This window comes from Miscanthus floridulus, chromosome 7, assembly GCF_019320115.1.
Source record: "Miscanthus floridulus cultivar M001 chromosome 7, ASM1932011v1, whole genome shotgun sequence".
Classification (NCBI taxonomy): Eukaryota; Viridiplantae; Streptophyta; class Magnoliopsida; order Poales; family Poaceae; genus Miscanthus; species Miscanthus floridulus.
In genome coordinates, this window is record NC_089586.1 from 119,837,427 (window position 1) to 119,854,764 (window position 17,338).

At 50.8% G+C, this 17,338-nt stretch overlaps 1 long non-coding RNA gene across 1 annotated transcript; it reads right to left on the reverse strand.

The window, feature by feature from the left end:
- Nucleotides 1-546: 546 nt before the first annotated feature.
- LOC136464487 (uncharacterized) lies at nucleotides 547-16,747 on the reverse strand. Its single transcript, XR_010761193.1, has 3 exons — nucleotides 16,532-16,747; nucleotides 977-1,049; nucleotides 547-863 (listed from the first exon to the last, which is right to left on the reverse strand). It is a non-coding gene; the product is annotated as an uncharacterized lncRNA (long non-coding RNA).
- Nucleotides 16,748-17,338: the final 591 nt, after the last annotated feature.

Here is a 17,338-nt window from a genome sequence, read left to right on the forward strand (position 1 = left end):
TAGGGGCGACAACTGCGTCTCCTTGAGGAAACCAAGGTTGTGGGGGATCAAGCTGATGCGGTCTCCCAACTGGAAGCCTCTCCCACATCCAAATCTGCAAAAAAAGAGTGGAAACATGAATGTTAATCACTTTTGTTAAGAAAATACATTGAATTGTAGTGGTAACTTGTACAACTTTGCTTTATTACCTGCAACAGTGTGATGCAGCCTGACATTGTAGCATGCGAGCCTCCAGGACGGCGGCAAGCCTCACAAAGCTGACGGTACAGGAAGGCAAGTATAGCCGAGCCCCAACTCCTATTGCCGGCATCCTCCCAGTTCAAAAGGCACGGAATGTACATCCAGGACGCCGTGTCTCCAGTGCCGTCAGGGAAGAGAACCGTACCTAACATGTGGAGGACATAGGCCCGACAGTAGTATGTCACGGTCTCGGCGTCTACGTTGGGTGGGCACTCCCGAAACTGCTGACGAAGCCACCTCAGGGACACCCCACTGCTGCGCCGTTTCTTGCCAGCCTCAACTGCCGCTAGGGGCCGTCCTAAGAAGTGCTCAACCCGCTGCTGCCATCCTTCAGACTCCGTGTCTCCTGTCACTGGGAATCCTCGGATTTTGACTCCAAGGATCATGGCAACGTCCTCGAGAGTGACCGTCATCTCCCCGCATGGTAGGTGAAAGCTGTGTGTCTCCGGACGCCACCGATCTATCAACGCCGTCAGCGCCGCTGGGTTGAAAGGTGGCGTGCCTCGACGACAAACACGAGCAACGGTAGCAAGGTTCGCCACCTTCAGGAGGGGCGTGTACCTCTCGTCGTAGACCATGGTCGTAGAGGCCTCATGTGTCATTGGCCTCAGCACATTCAAAACCTACAAAAAAAACAAGCATGAAAAAGTATTAGTGCATGTCACTTTATAAAGAGCATGGACTATAGAGCAAAACATGAACAATGCAGTGTTTTCATACGAATTGTTGAATATACCTCTCCGTTCTCGATCCTCCGAGCCCGGTGGTGCTCATCGAACCTTGGATCAAGAAGGGGGAACCGATCCATCCTGCAACATAAGCAATGACAAACCATTAGTGTAAGTTAAAGCATGTGTATGTGGTACGAAGTAACATAAAAATAAAAAAAACAAAAGTAAACCAATGTACCATTACACAAAGCAATTCTAGTAGCTAGCTTGATGGATACCTGTTGGCTAAGTAGTTCAAGACATTTTCTCTTATTGTGGCCCGGCTTATGTGTAACACCCCGGTGTTACGATCTCGTTTAGCACTGCAATTTAGGCCTAAGAAAATTTTTGAATCAAGTTTTCTCGTTTTTTATTTATTTATTTATTTAAAACGTACTCGAGGCGATAAGCGAGTCCGGTGTGCTTTAGTTTTGTGGACTCAATTAAACGCTTAAGTTAAATCACGTCGTGTCCTCGCTCTGCCGTGCAGCGCCGAGTAACCACTGCCTTCGTTGTCCCATCTAACTGCTAACCTTATCGCGCTGCCTCTGTCTCTGATTATGTTTGCCTGCCCCGCGTGTCCCTTCTCTGATTGGCATTGCGGTTGTACTAGACGCGTAGTAAGCCACGTGTGCCTACTTTCGCATGACTTTGTTCGGAGCGCCTTAATGGGATTTGCCGAGTCGCTGTCCGCTCTGTTTCCTTGCTTCGTGGCCTGCTTTGCTCTGGCTGCTCCGTCGCATCATTCAGTGTCTCTGTCTGCCTTTGATTGTCCTTGAAGCCTGCGCTGCTGTCGTCTCGGTACCAAGGTCAAGCTGCTGCTGCCGGGCACTGCCTGCACGTGGTTCTGTCCCGCATCGCGCCGATGAAGGTGATGTCTCCCTCTCTCACGTCTGCCTTCCGTGTCTCCGTAGATTGTCGTGTCTGCCTTGATTGTCTGTCATGCGTTCGCGTACGACATTGCCTCCTTGGCGTTGCTTTTTCCTTCTTTTTCTACGCTACTGCCACGCCACCGTCGCCCTATCTCCCCGGCCGCGCGAGCGCCTCCACCTCACTCCCTGCTGCCCCCACGCGTCTCCCCCTTTCCTCCCTGCGTCGCCATGGCACACCTCGCTGCCGGTGCTACCGCAGTCGCCGACGCCCTCCTCGGTTCCCGCCACCATCGCACGCAGGTGCGCCCAGGGTCGCACGCCGGGCCTCCGTGGTGGACCGTGGTCCCGCAGAGCGTTGCTCGTCCCGTTGCCGTGTGCCCGCAGCCGCCAAGCCTGGAGCACCGCCGCGGTCCCGCGCTGGACCGGGCCGCAGCGTCGTCGTGGCCAACCACCGACGCCAGAGCCGCTGCACCTACGTGTCCTCTCCTTTCTACCCACGCGCGCAGGCGCAACCGAGCCACCATGGCTGCGCGCCGAGCCGCCGCGGCATCTGCTGCACCGCCGGGACCCGCGCCGTCCCGGAGCCACCCGCGAGCCATGCCGGACCGCAGCCGCAACGCCTCATCGGTTCGCTCGCATCCGCCTGGCTGCGCCGCGTCCCCGGTCCCGCGTTGGACCCGTGGCTCCTCGACGCCGTGCCGCAGCGCCGGCCGAACCACAGCCACCACATCCTGGAGAGTCGCTGTTTTTCTTCCACCCACAGCAGCGCAGCCGCCCTTCCTCGGTCCGCTCCGAGACCGCCGCCACCACGATGCTCCATGGCCGCTTCCTTCGCCGCTCTGCTAGCGCCGCTGATTTTTCCTCGTGCCGCTCCACCTCCAGCATCGGAGCTCCCTGCTGCCCCGTCGCCGAGCAGCCGCGCCCCCAATCGCAGCGACCGCCGTGGCCTCACGCCGCACCGACCGCCGTCGTCGGTTTTTCCACACCACGCGTGAGCACGCGCCGGCCCTCTGTGCTGCCTCACTCTCTCTGCCGAGCTAGGGCCTGGCGTGGGTGCAGCCGAACGTCTGCTCGCCGCGCGGCCGTGCAACTTGTCCTCACCCGGCTGGAGGCCCGTTGGCCGGAGTCGGCGGCCGGTTCCGATCCGCTCCTCTGCTTTGTATCGAAGGGGAGAAGAGGAGAAGGTGAGAACGTATAATTAGAAGTTTTTCGGGGGGTTAGGTGTGGACACGGTGACTCACGTGAACAGTAGGAGACGAAATAGATGGGAGCATCGGGGCGTTTTTGTAAAATGATGCCGCCACCGCTAGGTTTTCCCCTCGTGGGCCGGGCCTACTCGCGCTGGACTGCCCGCACCGTTCTGCGTCGCGCCTGGGCCGCGCGCGCCCCGCCCGCCTAGGCCGTTCGCCTGCGCTGGCTGGCATGCCGTCGCTGCTGGGCCGGCCTGTTGGCGCCGTGTCCGGGCCGCTCGTTGCCGCACGGTGGGCCGGCCGGTTGCCAGCGCTCCTGGGCCGTGCACCGCTGGGCCACGCCTGGCTGACGGGCCGCGCGCGCAGCTGCTGGGCCACCGTGCTGTGTTGGGCCACGCGCGCGCCTGCGGGCTGAGTTGGCCGCCCAGGCCTGGCCTTGTTGCTCTGTTTTAGTTCTGTTAATTTAATGCCTTTCTAAATATTGGTCTCTAGTTTAAATTATAAAATCAATATTAAATAATATAGGGATCCAAAATGGTAAAACCGATTTTGTTAGTTTTCTAAAATCATGACCTACTTATTAGTATATTTTGTTCACATAGTTCGATGATATTTTTGGAAGCCATATAATTAATCTAAGATATTGAATATTGCAAAATATAAACTTGTAGGAACTTTCGTGACAAATTGGTAATAGTATTAGATCTGAAATCTTTACAGTAGGTTCCTAGCAATATTAGCCGCTCACCATAATTTTGTAGCTCTAGAATAATGGGTTGCTAGATAAATAATAATGTCCTATTGCGAATAGAGAAACACCGTTGGTTTATATAACTAAAAGAATTGTTGAGAAATAATGCCTTGTTCTACAACATGGATATGTAGCCTAAGTATGGTCGTCGTTAGATCTAGCTTGTTAACGTGAGCGGCGTAAAGCGTATTTATACGAGTCACGATTGCAGTCAATTAATTATATCTTTGCATGGCATTACATTGCATATCATAATAGGGACGTCGGTGGATCACAGAGTCGTCGGGAGTTGCTGGAGGAATGGTGCTTTTGGAGATCATGTCACCATGATGGAAAGCTAACTTCTGATTATATTTTTCCCAGGCAAGCCCCGGTGCATAACCCCTACTTTCTGTAGTTTAAATTATAATTGTGCATTAAGTTTTAAGGAGTTGAATGAAACCCACTTGCATATACATCTTTATTCCTATGAGTCTTACTAGTATGACAGGATCGTGTAGATTGCTATGCTATAGGACCCCGGTAGAAGTCGAGTGATTGCCTGTCACTCGCGAGAGATAGGAAATATATTAGTGGATTACTATCACTTGGAAAATATGAAAATGGTGACCGGGCAGGGATATGGTTTGGGTATTGGTGGGTGTAAGAAGTTGTGTCGCCGCGGAGGCGGGTCATAGCTTGGTTACACCGTTTCTCCCTGTCTGGTCGATTAAGGACCGATCGTGCATATGACTCTAGGCAGGTCACAGACTTATTATCCCGAGCACATACTTGTGTATGGGCGCTTGGAAAGCTTGTTGCTCTCTTGTCGCAGATCCGGCTCTTTCCGGACCGACTGTCAGGGTTTTGTTTTGGTGGAGGAGGTCCTTGCGCCGCACTGAGTCCGGGACTCAGGGGTGGGGGCTTGGAGTCCCAGTTTGGACGGGGACCTGGACACCCGGGATAGGAGAGTGATGGGTTGGTCCTGCTTGTGCCCGGGGTACAAGCGGGGCGTGTGTTTTCGGGGTACCCAGCTGGGGGCATTGATTCGCGAATCGCCGGGCTATCCGGTACGGCTTGTCTACGGTTTAGCATCGTAGTAAGAACTAAAAGATGAAAGATGGAAGATGGACAAAGGAAACCTGATTGCTTATCACCTGCTTGAAAGTAGCACAGGTGCTTACATAGAATGGTTAGTTAATGAACCAATGCGGCTTTAATAAAAATCGAATATAAGGACGCACGCTTAGTAATGCTTTCTGCAAATGCAACCCACAAACCAGATAGCCTTGCATATCCTTGGAGTCTGTTCTTTTCTCCTGTCGGATAAGTCTTGCTGAGTACAATTGAGTACTCAGGGTTTTATTTCCCCTGTTGCAGGTAACAGGTGGACGCTTGAGCTGACCTTTGTGTGTGGATTCCTCCTGGTGGGCTCAGAGAGGATTTCCTTTACGCTGCGATCGTAGTTGTTATTTATAACTCTCACCAAATACTTTTATAAATGAAAGTTTCATAATCTGTTGCCGTAGTCTATATATATCAATACTTCACCATGTCATTAATAGATGTTTATTTCCGCTGTAACTCTGTTCACATGTTTCTATTCCGCTGTTCAATTAAATTATTTATAACTCTGATAACATGATTTCATTCCGCTGTTATATTAATAAATATTATACTCTGATGTTGTATTAAAAGTGATGTAAGAAATGGTTACGAATGATGTAAGCTTTATTCTCTCATTTGTGATTCTGGTGGCAAAAATGTGGATTTTCGGGTTCTCCCCTAGGGTGTGTCCGACGGAACCGAGTAATCTAGTGTTCTCCCCTGAGTGCTTAGTGTCTAATGGAAGACAAGCACTCCTGTGAGGCATTAAATTAGGCGGTTCTACCACAGGTGGTATCAGAGCACAAATGAGCAAATAAAGCTTCGAAAACCTTTTCTAAACAAAAATTTGACAACCCATTGTTGCAAAAAGTTAGGGCGTTTATATGCGAAGTTATATAAGTAGCCCTATTACTATGGTTATGTATCCAGGATAGATGGCACTCAGCTGACTTAAATAGGGTTAATCAAGTTTCTGCAGGTACACTGACTCGAGCATAGTCCGATAGTATTGGCTAGTTACAGGGAGAGAACGATGTGCCAAAACTTTGAGAACGGTTGCCCTATATGTGGTAACAGTGAAAGGACGTATAGGACGTGCATTCATGCATATCTTGCCTATGCATTGTAGTACTCGTATTACTTGCAGATACGCCATCCATAGGTGTCACGCATGTCGTATTGTGCATGACTAACTTGTCCTGTTCTAGAGTTAGGTCTGAACTGTGGCTTCGTGTTTCGCGTTCGCCCGTGGTTCACGCCGGTCGTGACCCATGTCTCCCCATACCCCTTTCTGCGCTCTTGTCGGACCCTTACCCTGCAGCCGTACTAGTCAGTAATGGCATCGCACGTCGCTCGCCTCGAACTCGTGGAATTTGGTCGATCCGCCGTAGTGATATCGCGCGGGAACCCTGGTGCACCGCGCCAGGACCACTGAACGCTCCGCCTTTATAAGTAGAGCCTGGCTTAGCCATTGGTACCACCACTCAGCGCACTTTAGCTCGCTTAGCTTCTCCTTTGAGCCAGCTTTTCACTCAGCCTTCCTTGCAACCACCGCCCGAGATGGCAGGAGCCTGGGTTAGCACCTACTGCCTGAATGTTGAGGGGTTTCCCAAAATCCTACATGCCACCCTGCAAAGGCTCGGAGTCAATGATCGCCCCGAGTATGAGGGCCGTGAGTATGAGGAGCATGGCACTGAGCGGTGTGAGGTTACCGTCTACATCGGGAAGAGTGAAGAGTTCCCCGACCTCACCGAAGCCTGGAGTGTGACCGCAACCGGGTTTAGCTTCACCGACACCTACCAGGTTGTGGCCCGCAAAGCCTTACGGTACCTCTGCCAGATTTATGAGGAGCCCATTGCCCGTACTCCCATGCGGTTCTTTCCACCTTTGGATAGGAACCGGCGGGCATGGAGGGCTCGCATGGAGGCTTTGCAAGGGCGGGATGTGCAAGAAGACAGTCCCACTATGGTGCACTTGACCACGTACCTGCTCGCTCTGGATGAGCAGTACGACCGTCAAGCCTTGGAGCTAAGGGCGTGCCTTCGGCGCGCCGAGGAAGCCGAGGTCTTCAACCGGATGCTCCAGGTGCAGCTCGCCGAAGCGCATGCCAGCGCTGCAGCTGCTGAGAGCCGAGAGGCCACCATGGAGGAATCTCTGAAGGAGGCTGAAGATCGGCATGTCCATCAGCTGGGTGAGGCCTATCTGTTCACTAGGGCCAGGCGGAGGTCGCTGGTTGATGGAAGGCAGGATGCCCCGATCTTGGAAGGGATCCCTCTCCACCCGCCAGAAAGAAGAAGAACTGGTGTTATAGCACCGCCCGCACCTCCACCCTCGGAGGTGTCAGATGAAGAGCCCTTGGTTCCTCTCACTCAACCATTGCCCCGCGAGGATGTAGACTAGTTGCCTTGGGACGTTGTGCCCGTAGTAGTAGTAGTGTTTTTCATCACTATTCCCCAGTATTGTACTCTTGTCTGCTGTTCGTCCTTCGGAGTTGTTGAGATCGTTCGATCGTAGGTGAATGCTGTGTCGGGAATAGGAGCCTGAATGCCTGTACGTTGTACCCGTGTAAGATCGTTGGAACATGCATTTTTATTATTTCGCTGTGTTTATTGCGTTCATTTACTTTAAAGTCTTGTTAGGCTTGCTCTAAGTTTTCAAGGGCGATGATAAGTGAGTTACAAGAGAAGTTGGCATTCAGATGCCAAGCAGGTCAGCCGTGATTGGATGTTATTGGACACTGTAGCGACTAATTGTGGATGTCCCAACAGAATACTTGAATCTTTTTAAACCAAATCCGTCGTTGGATTTAAAATTCCTTGTCCCTTGTTGTGGAGGGAAACCTTTGTTGTTGAATTTTTCCCTTGCGATACCCCTTACTCTGTGGTCTATGACCCCACTGCCTTCTGGGCGTGTAAGTTGGTAATAGTTGCCTGGTTAAAAGCTTATGGTGCCGCGACGAAACCGAGGGCTCCATGTGGAATAGCTGCCACATGTGACGCTGCTTGGCACGCACTGGTATCGAGGTTGTTAACCAAGTACCTTTACCAAGTTACACTGCCGTACTGTTTTGTTTTAAAGTTTTCTCCTTGAAAATGTTCGGGTGTTCAAATGGGAAATCCATAATGGGGATGCAAAAGTGTCTTTCAAGGTAAAAAGGAGATGGTTTGGAGAAAGGAAGTATGACATGATCTGGGTTTACAGAAAAGACGGATGTGGTCAAGGAAGGTCAGCAGTGGATAGTCGGGAGTAGTTGCAAAAGTCAGAGTGGACGTTTTGTCCCAAGCCATGTGCTTAGTTGACCGTGCTACGCATGCCGGGTTACTTCGCTGCGTGCCCTGCGAATGCCGTCAATGTCGGGTCCATTATCGTCCCGCTTTCGCGTGACCGCGACATCGTGCAGTGCTCGCTGTCTTTGTGCACTGTGCACTTCTCCTTTCCCAGCATCCGGTCGGCTCTCTACCCCGCGCCGTTGTTCACCGTACCGGACCCCCCCTTCTCCTCCCTCTTTTCTTCTTTTGTGAACATGGTCGCCCGCACGCCTGCCTCGTCGAGCGGACTCCCTCTCCTCTCCTTTATTTCCTCCTCTACCGCTCGTGCAGGAAGCGCACCATGTCTCCGACTTATCTCCACAGCATGCACTGTCTGTGTATCCCATCCCCGCTGCATCCGCCGTCGGTGTGTTGTTTTTCCCTCTCCGTTCGCCTCTATAAATACCCTTGGTCCTTGCTCTTCTTCTTCATTCCCATTCCTCTCGCATTCCCAGCAGAGCTACGAAATTTAGTTGTCGTTGTGAAGCTAGGTTCGGCAGTCTGAGGTGATAGTGTGATCTGAGAAGAAGGAAGGATCCGATTCGTCGAAGAAGTTCAATTTCCCTTTTTGGGTAGTCAATCTTAGGATTCACGATGTTTTACTTCTCCGTCGACTGTTTCTGGATCTGTTGGTGCTACGCCATGTTTTGGATAATCATCTTACTGTTGTTTCTCCATTGCCCTCATCTATCCCGACTTTGGGAGTAGGTCTTGGTTGTATCAAGTTTCTCTTAACCATGTATCCCTAGATCCCCGTGTGGTTTAGAATTCGAAGTCGTGTAATCTTTCGTGTAGTCCCTGGTCTACGGAATGTAATCGTGTTTCCCCTTTTATGGTTCCAGTTTCGAATCTCAGGACGAGATCCTTTTTAAGGGGGGTTGGTTGTAACACCCCGGTGTTACGATCTCGTTTAGCACTGCAATTTAGGCCTAAGAAAATTTTTGAATCAAGTTTTCTCGTTTTTTATTTATTTATTTATTTAAAACGTACTCGAGGCGATAAGCGAGTCCGGTGTGCTTTAGTTTTGTGGACTCAATTAAACGCTTAAGTTAAATCACGTCGTGTCCTCGCTCTGCCGTGCAGCGCCGAGTAACCACTGCCTTCGTTGTCCCATCTAACTGCTAACCTTATCGCGCTGCCTCTGTCTCTGATTATGTTTGCCTGCCCCGCGTGTCCCTTCTCTGATTGGCATTGCGGTTGTACTAGACGCGTAGTAAGCCACGTGTGCCTACTTTCGCATGACTTTGTTCGGAGCGCCTTAATGGGATTTGCTGAGTCGCTGTCCGCTCTGTTTCCTTGCTTCGTGGCCTGCTTTGCTCTGGCTGCTCCGTCGCATCATTCAGTGTCTCTGTCTGCCTTTGATTGTCCTTGAAGCCTGCGCTGCTGTCGTCTCGGTACCAAGGTCAAGCTGCTGCTGCCGGGCACTGCCTGCACGTGGTTCTGTCCCGCATCGCGCCGATGAAGGTGATGTCTCCCTCTCTCACGTCTGCCTTCCGTGTCTCCGTAGATTGTCGTGTCTGCCTTGATTGTCTGTCATGCGTTCGCGTACGACATTGCCTCCTTGGCGTTGCTTTTTCCTTCTTTTTCTACGCTACTGCCACGCCACCGTCGCCCTATCTCCCCGGCCGCGCGAGCGCCTCCACCTCACTCCCTGCTGCCCCCACGCGTCTCCCCCTTTCCTCCCTGCGTCGCCATGGCACACCTCGCTGCCGGTGCTACCGCAGTCGCCGACGCCCTCCTCGGTTCCCGCCACCGTCGCACGCAGGTGCGCCCAGGGTCGCACGCCGGGCCTCCGTGGTGGACCATGGTCCCGCAGAGCGTTGCTCGTCCCGTTGCCGTGCGCCCGCAGCCGCCAAGCCTAGAGCACCGCCGTGGTCCCGCGCTGGACCGGGCCGCAGCGTCGTCGTGGCCAACCACCGACGCCAGAGCCGCTGCACCTACGTGTCCTCTCCTTTCTACCCACGCGCGCAGGCGCAACCGAGCCACCATGGCTGCGCGCCGAGCCGCCGCGGCATCTGCTGCACCGCCGAGACCCGCGCCGTCCCGGAGCCACCCGCGAGCCATGCCGGACCGCAGCCGCAACGCCTCATCGGTTCGCTCGCATCCGCCTGGCTGCGCCGCGTCCTCGGTCCCGTGTTGGACCCGTGGCTCCTCGATGCCGTGCCGCAGCGCCGGCCGAACCACAGCCACCGCGTCCTAGAGAGTCGCTATTTTTCTTCCACCCGCAGCAGTGCAACCGCCCTTCCTCGGTCCGCTCCGAGACCGCCGCCACCACGATGCTCCATGGCCGCTTCCTTCGCCGCTCTGCTAGCGCCGCTGATTTTTCCTCGTGCCGCTCCACCTCCAGCGTCGGAGCTCCCTGCTGCCCCGTCGCCGAGCAGCCACGCCCCCAATCGCAGCGACCGCCGTGGCCTCACGCCGCACCGACCGCCGTCGTCGGTTTTTCCACACCACGCGCGAGCACGCGCCGGCCCTCTGTGCTGCCTCACTCTCTCTGCCGAGCTAGGGCCTGGCGTGGGTGCAGCCGAACGTCTGCTCGCCGCGCGGCCGTGCAACTTGTCCTCACCCGGCTGGAGGCCCGTTGGCCGGAGTCGGCGGCCGGTTCCGATCCGCTCCTCTGCTTTGTATCGAAGGGGAGAAGAGGAGAAGGTGAGAACGTATAATTAGAAGTTTTTCGGGGGGTTAGGTGTGGACACGGTGACTCACGTGAACAGTAGGAGACGAAATAGATGGGAGCATCGGGGCGTTTTTGTAAAATGATGCCGCCACCGCTAGGTTTTCCCCTCGTGGGCCGGGCCTACTCGCGCTGGACTGCCCGCACCGTTCTGCGCCGCACCTGGGCCGCGCGCGCCCCGCCCGCCTAGGCCGTTCGCCTGCGCTGGCTGGCATGCCGTCGCTGCTGGGCCGGCCTGTTGGCGCCGTGTCCGGGCCGCTCGTTGCCGCACAGTGGGCCGGCCGGTTGCCAGCGCTCCTGGGCCGTGCACCGCTGGGCCACGCCTGGCTGACGGGCCGCGCGCGCAGCTGCTGGGCCACCGCGCTGTGTTGGGCCACGCGCGCGCCTGCGGGCTGAGTTGGCCGCCCAGGCCTGGCCTTGTTGCTCTGTTTTAGTTCTGTTAATTTAATGCCTTTCTAAATATTGGTCTCTAGTTTAAATTATAAAATCAATATTAAATAATATAGGGATCCAAAATGGTAAAACCGATTTTGTTAGTTTTCTAAAATCATGACCTACTTATTAGTATATTTTGTTCACATAGTTCGATGATATTTTTGGAAGCCATATAATTAATCTAAGATATTGAATATTGCAAAATATAAACTTGTAGGAACTTTCGTGACAAATTGGTAATAGTATTAGATCTGAAATCTTTACAGTAGGTTCCTAGCAATATTAGCCGCTCACCATAATTTTGTAGCTCTAGAATAATGGGTTGCTAGATAAATAATAATGTCCTATTGCGAATAGAGAAACACCGTTGGTTTATATAACTAAAAGAATTGTTGAGAAATAATGCCTTGTTCTACAACATGGATATGTAGCCTAAGTATGGTCGTCGTTAGATCTAGCTTGTTAACGTGAGCGGCGTAAAGCGTATTTATACGAGTCACGATTGCAGTCAATTAATTATATCTTTGCATGGCATTACATTGCATATCATAATAGGGACGTCGGTGGATCACGGAGTCATCGGGAGTTGCTGGAGGAATGGTGCTTTTGGAGATCATGTCACCATGATGGAAAGCTAACTTCTGATTATATTTTTCCCAGGCAAGCCCCGGTGCATAACCCCTACTTTCTGCAGTTTAAATTATAATTGTGCATTAAGTTTTAAGGAGTTGAATGAAACCCACTTGCATATACATCTTTATTCCTATGAGTCTTACTAGTATGACAGGATCGTGTAGATTGCTATGCTATAGGACCCCGGTAGAAGTCGAGTGATTGCCTGTCACTCGCGAGAGATAGGAAATATATTAGTGGATTACTATCACTTGGAAAATATGAAAATGGTGACCGGGCAGGGATATGGTTTGGGTATTGGTGGGTGTAAGAAGTTGTGTCGCCGCGGAGGCGGGTCATAGCTTGGTTACACCGTTTCTCCCTGTCTGGTCGATTAAGGACCGATCATGCATATGACTCTAGGCAGGTCACAGACTTATTATCCCGAGCACATACTTGTGTATGGGCGCTTGGAAAGCTTGTTGCTCTCTTGTCGCGGATCCGGCTCTTTTCGGACCGACTGTCAGGGTTTTGTTTTGGTGGAGGAGGTCCTTGCGCCGCACTGAGTCCAGGACTCAGGGGTGGGGGCTTGGAGTCCCAGTTTGGACGGGGACCTGGACACCCGGGACAGGAGAGTGATGGGTTGGTCCTGCTTGTGCTCGGGGTACAAGCGGGGCGTGTGTTTTCGGGGTACCCAGCTGGGGGCATTGATTCGCGAATCGCCGGGCTATCCGGTACGGCTTGTCTACGATTTAGCATCGTAGTAAGAACTAAAAGATGAAAGATGGAAGATGGACAAAGGAAACCTGATTGCTTATCACCTGCTTGAAAGTAGCACAGGTGCTTACATAGAATGGTTAGTTAATGAACCAATGCGGCTTTAATAAAAATCGAATATAAGGACGCACGCTTAGTAATGCTTTCTGCAAATGCAACCCACAAACCAGATAGCCTTGCATATCCTTGGAGTCTGTTCTTTTCTCCTGTCGGATAAGTCTTGCTGAGTACAATTGAGTACTCAGGGTTTTATTTCCCCTGTTGCAGGTAACAGGTGGACGCTTGAGCTGACCTTTGTGTGTGGATTCCTCCTGGTGGGCTCAGAGAGGATTTCCTTTACGCTGCGATCGTAGTTGTTATTTATAACTCTCACCAAATACTTTTATAAATGAAAGTTTCATAATCTGTTGCCGTAGTCTATATATATCAATACTTCACCATGTCATTAATAGATGTTTATTTCCGCTGTAACTCTGTTCACATGTTTCTATTCCGCTGTTCAATTAAATTATTTATAACTCTGATAACATGATTTCATTCCGCTGTTATATTAATAAATATTATACTCTGATGTTGTATTAAAAGTGATGTAAGAAATGGTTACGAATGATGTAAGCTTTATTCTCTCATTTGTGATTCTGGTGGCAAAAATGTGGATTTTCGGGTTCTCCCCTAGGGTGTGTCCGACGGAACCGAGTAATCTAGTGTTCTCCCCTGAGTGCTTAGTGTCTAATGGAAGACAAGCACTCCTGTGAGGCATTAAATTAGGCGGTTCTGCCACATTATGGCAACCAGAGCAATGGCTCTTTTGGGTGTCCTCTACAAAATGTCTCCCAACCTTACTCGTGGTTGATCTACCTTTCGTGGCTCGGTCCATGTCCATCCTGAACCGCTTCCGCCGCCTAGGTCCTCTACTCTTCTAGAGTAAACCAAGATCAGCCACATACTTGGGGCCATCATAAGTAGGCCATTGACTCTCGTCAAGATATGGCTCGAACTGAGGATTCCAGGTGCTCATTAGGTTCCTCAAAGAGAACTCCGTGGCCATACGGGGAGGGACCTCAGGGTCAACACGTCTAAGGCAACAGGCTGTAATCATGTGGGAACAAGGCCTATGGTATATGATCAGTTTTCCACACGTACACTTGTTCTCATTGATCACTACTTTATGTTTTCGAGCACCACGGTCTTCACCACCAATGTTAGTTCCGCCACCCTCTAGAATCTCATATCCATGGTTGATCGGATTGAAACATGAACCCTTCTGTCGTTTAGACTTTTTTTTTGAGAAAGCTAGTTCCTGAGATGCTAAAAGTGGCCAAGCTTTGCCTGCTGTCCATAGAGACCTCGCATGCTTCTTCCTCGAAACGAACCAAGAATTCAACTTGTAGAAGGTGAATGAGGCAATAGCAGTCACAGGCAGACCACGACAACCTCTTAGAAGGCTGTTGAACATCTCTGCCATGTTACTAGTCATGAAGCCCCATCTCCAACCACCCGTGTCATATGCAAGTGACCACTTATCCTTCGACGCCATCAACTCGCTCAAGAATTGCCTGTCATCAACATTTGTGGCTAACTTCAGGGCATCTAACTTGTCTTTGAATAATTGAACCTCTTGCTGCCTGCAAACCTCCTCAAATAATTTGAAGTTGTCCTTTGTGTGATCACGCCTTATAAGATTCTGAGCAAGGTGTCTGGTGCACCACCGGTGATGTATTTGGCCGTAACCAGGAATCTCTTGTTCTACGGCATTCAGAATGCCAGCATGCCTATCGGATATCACACAAACATCACGTCCCAGACCAATTACCACTTGTCTTACTAGCCTGAGAAATCAACACCAACTATCCGTGTCCTCCTTCCGAACAATCGCAAAGGCCAATGGCACAAGCTGGTCCTCTGCATCTGTCCCAATACAAATAAGCATTGTGCCTTCAAATTTCCCTGTAAGAAAGGTCCCGTCAATTGAGACGACGGGCCTGCAATGCTTGAATGCTTCGATGCTCTGCCCGAACGCCCAAAACGCCCTTCCAAATACCTGGCTACCATTCCTTGTTTCACCCTCCTTAGGTAAATACTCGAAGTGCATCCCAGGATTTACGGCCCTCATTGCGTTCAACATTACAGGGAGGCGCTCATAAGCTTCTTCCCAATTTCCAAATATTATTTCCAGTGCACGCTGCTTTGCCCTCCATGCTTTCCCATACTTGACATAGTAATTATACCGTTGGAAGATGATCTCAACCAATGCAGACACCGTAATGGTTGGCATATGCTTCACCACGGGGCATAATTGCCTTGCAATGAACCTAGAATTGAGCTGCAGATGGTTCTCTTCTGCCTCAGCAGTGGCACAAACATGTGGTTGCTTCACTGAGGTAATCTTCCATTTGCCTGCCTTCGTCTTCCTAGCACATACTCTCCAACCACACTGTTGTTCTTCACAAGCAACAGTGTACCTCTTCTCCTTGAATGAATTGATGACCCTAAAAGGTCGGTTGTGTACAATGGAGTACTCTTGCAACCATGATTTCAACTCATCCATGGTAGCAAACAATATGCCCTTCCGTATGATGAGGCAACCGCTAACATCAGGCACAGTTGTATCACTTTGCCCACCATCAGCTACTGCCCTATGACCATGGCTAAGGTCCTCGAAATCACCAACTAGTGGATCTCTCCAAGGCAAGACCCTAGACAATATCTCTATTTCCCTTAAATTCAGACGACCAACAGGGCGATCGTCATCAGAGTCTTCGGCTATCTCCTCTATGAAGGACTCATCATCTCTAGCTATCTCCATGTCAAAACGGTTCGTAGCCCTAGCATCACCAAAATCTTCTTCACTACTAAGATCATCTTCGTCGCTAAGCTCATCCTCAATAGAAAAGTCTCCGCTAGCGTCGTCCAAACCTTCTTCTGCATCAACAATTACATAATCATCATCATCTTCATCACTATCATGATTGCCCTCACCATCGGCAACCGGATTCTCTTCCTCATCTTCACCGTAGCCTAGTTGTGTGACAAGTATTTCTTCTTCAGGCAAAGGACCATAACCTATGTGAGCGGGGGAAGATGGCCATGCTTCGAAGTTATCATTTCCTAAGCCGGACTCCTTACTTACTACTAAATCCAAAGATCGCACTTCTGAGGCCAATACAACTGCCTTGTAATCATTCCATTCAGACTCGTTTGTAATTTTGAGCAACCGCTTGATCCGAGGACCCTTCGACGACCCAACATCTATGACACCTTCAAACTGAACATGCACGTCTCCTTCATTCCAGCCTAACTTAACCTTCACTCGCTCCACTAACTGGGTCAAAGATGGTGTTTCAGAAAAAATCAACAACTCCTCACACATGTCCAGAAATTCCAAACTATCATCTCTTGTCCTAACAATACGGCCTCCATGATGCAACCTCACTAATTTATCCATCTACATCCATCACACAACAAGTAGTGTAACATATGAATATATTTCAATCCAATAAGTAGAAACTAAAATATATCATTTCATCGTTTTTCAACCCCAACAACATAATCATTTCTAGTCATAACAAATTGAAATGTAATGACCAACAAATTAATAAAATACATAGTAACCCTAATGACCAACAAATAACTAACCCTAATGACACCTACAATAAACAAATAACCCTAATGACCAAAATAACTAGAAACCAAACTAACCTAACATGTTCATCACATATAACAGTTAAACAACAATGCACTCAATCATCCTAAGCCATACATTTTGCAAATGCAAACACAAATATACCAAATAACCAAACAACCTTGATTCCAAATGATTAAGGACAATGTAAGCACATCTACGCGGATAGAATGGAGGAGGGGAGGGACCATTACCTCGAGGAACCTTCGGGAGCCGAGATCGTGGCACCGGGGGTCGATTTTGGGGGTTAGGGTTTGGTGGCGGCGCGGGGGTGAAGAGGAAGAGAGGGAGGCCGGCGGTTTCAGAATGAAGGGAGGAAGAAGAAGGGGCCTCGGCGCGGCCTAAAGGGTCCAGACCTCGGCGTTGAGTCGGATCACGCCGAGGTTTGGAGGCTCGGCGTTAAGTGACCCAACGCCGAGCTTCTGGGCCACCGTTCTCTGTTGGGCCGCCTGGGCCGCGCTTCGGATGGGGCCAGAGCTCGGCGCTCTGTCCGACTGCGCCGATGTTGGGTACTTGGCGTCGGCTGACACGACGCCGACGTCTCGGACCCACGCGCCAACGTGGCGACGACGACCCCGGTCGTCCGTGACGTGGCAGAACCTCGGCGTGGCGTGACACGACGCCGAGCCTCATATCTCGGCGTCATGTGCTAAGACGCCTAAAAATAGTCTATTTTCAGAAATTGTTTTGGCGTTGGTATTTTTCTAAAAATTGTTTTCAAAAGAGATCAAAATACGAAAATTTCACTCCAATCGAAGCTCGAAAGATTAGCGGCCACGGTACATGAAAGCATCAGTCATCAGACCTTCTGCCGAACCGACACGTGTCACGTCATGTTGGGCAACAGACAGCCTACGACGAATCTGACGGCCCTGTCTCTCCGCGGACGCCTTTTGCTTTTTTTTTTCTTTCGTGTCAGTTTTGATGAAACAGTACGAGAAGCAAGGAGAAATATCAAAACGTGACAGTGCAGCAGCTGTGTGTACTGTGTGTGCAAGGCC